The sequence below is a fragment of the Hyperolius riggenbachi genome, chromosome 11, assembly GCF_040937935.1.
Source record: "Hyperolius riggenbachi isolate aHypRig1 chromosome 11, aHypRig1.pri, whole genome shotgun sequence".
NCBI classification, from domain to species: Eukaryota; Metazoa; Chordata; class Amphibia; order Anura; family Hyperoliidae; genus Hyperolius; species Hyperolius riggenbachi.
In genome coordinates this window covers 66575189-66577675 of record NC_090656.1, presented here as the reverse complement: position 1 = coordinate 66577675, position 2487 = coordinate 66575189, and positions in this window count along the sequence as shown.

The following is a 2487-nucleotide window of genomic DNA, read 5'->3' as shown; positions in this document are numbered from 1 at the left end:
CCAAGGATCTTTGCGAAGCTTGTCGGGCAGTCACCACGTGACTTGCCGCGGCAGCATACTGTTATAGGGGGTGGGGTTTAAAGATTTATTACCTAGAATAGAGTTATTTACATATTTGTGTACATTTATTGTACTGTTTTTGCTTTCAATTTGTAACATGGATTTCAATGCTGTTTTTTCACATTCTGAGTTCAGTTCCACTTTAACCCGACGATCGCCGGATAGGAAGCGTATAATACGCTTTGTAATGTTTACAAAGTGTATTATACAGGCTGCCTCCTGCCCTGGTGGTCCCAGTGTCCGAGGGACCACCAGGGCAGGCTGCAGCCACCCTAGTCTGCACCCAAACACACTGATCTGCCCCCCCCCTGCCCCCTGATCGCCCACAGCACCCCTCAGACCCCACCTGCCCACCCCCCAGACCACCGTTTGCACACAATCACCCCCCTAATCACCCATCAATCACTCCCTGTCACTATCTGTCAACGCTATTTTTTTTTTTAGTCCCTAAACTGCCCCCTGCTCCCTCCTGATCACCCCCCCACCCCTCAGATTCTCCCCAGACCCCCCCCCCAGACCCTCCCCCCCTGTGTACTGTATGCATCTATCCCCCTGATCACCTGTCAATCACCTGTCAATCACCCGTCAATCACCCGTCAATCACCCCCTGTCACTGCCACCCATCAATCAGCCCCTAACCTGCCCCTTGCGGGCAATCTGATCACCCACCCACACCAATAGATCGCCCGCAGATCCGACATCAGATCACCTCCCAAATCCATTGTTTACATCTATTCTCTCCTCTAAACACCCACTAATTACCCATCAATCACCCATCAATCACCCCCTATCACCACCTGTCACTTTTACCCATCAGATTAGACCCTTGCGGGCACACAATCACCCGCCCACACGCTCAGATTGCCCTCAAACCCCCCCTTATCGATTCGCCAGTGCATTATTTACATCCGTTCTTCCCTGTAATAACCCACTGATCACCTGTCAATCACCCCCTGTCACTGCCACCCATCAATCACCCCCTGTCACTGCCACCCATCAATCAGCCCCTAACCTGCCCCTTGCGGGCAATCTGATCACCCACCCACACCAATAGATCGCCCGCAGATCCGACATCAGATCACCTCCCAAGTGCAGTGTTTACATCTCTTCTCTCCTCTAAACACCCACTAATTACCAATCAATCACCCCCTATCACCACCTGTCACTGTTACCCATCAGATTAGACCCTAATCTGCCCCTTGCGGGCACCCAATCACCCGCCCACACGCTCAGATTGCCCTCAGATCCCCGCCTTATCAATTCGCCAGTGCAATATTTACATCTGTTATTCCCTGTAATAACCCACTGATCACCTGTCAATCACCCATCAATCACCCCCTGTCACTGCCACCCATCAATCACCCCCTGTCACTGCCACCCATCAATCAGCCCCTAACCTGCCCCTTGCAGGCAATCTGATCACCCACCCACACCAATAGATCGCCCGCAGATCCGACATCAGATCACCTCCCAAGTGCAGTGTTTACATCTCTTCTCTCCTCTAAACACCCACTAATTACCCATCAATCACCCCCTATCACCACCTGTCACTGTTACCCATCAGATTAGACCCTAATCTGCCCCTTGCGGCACCCAATCACCCGCCCACACCTCAGAACGCCCTCAGACCCCAGCCCTGATCACCTCGCTAGTGCATTGCTTGCATCTATTTCCCCCCTCTAATCACACCTTGAGACACCCATAAATCACCTCCTGTCACCCCCTAGCACACCTACCCATCAGATCAGGCCCTAATTTGCCCCGTGTGGGCTCCTGATCACTCGGCCAAACCCTCAGATCCCCTCTCAGACCCCCTTCCGATCACCTCCCCCCGTGTGGGCTCCTGATCACTCGGCCAAACCCTCAGATCCCCCTCAGACCCCCTTCCGATCACCTCCCCAGTGCGTTGATTGCATCTATTTTCCCCTCTAACCGCCCCCTGAGACACCCATCAATCACCTCCTGTCACCCCCTAGCACTCCTATCCATCAGATCAGGCCCAATACATCCTGTCATCTAAGAGGCCACCCTGCTTATGACCGTTTCCACAAAATTTGCCCCCTCATAGATCACCTGTCATCAAAATTTGCAGATGCTTATACCCCTGAACAGTCATTTTGAGAAATTTGGTTTCCAGACTACTCACAGTTTTGGGCCCGTAAAATGCCAGGGCAGTATAGGAACCCCACAAGTGACCCCATTTTAGAAAGAAGACACCCCAAGGTATTCCGTTAGGTGTATGATGAGTTCATAGAAGATTTTATTTTTTGTCAAAAGTTAGCGGAAATTGGATTTTTATTGTTTTTTTCACAAAGTGTCATTTTTCATTAACTTGTGACAAAAAATAAAATCTTCTATGAACTCACCATACCCCTAACGGAATACCTTGGGGTGTCTTCTTTCTAAAATGGGGTCACTTGTGGGGTT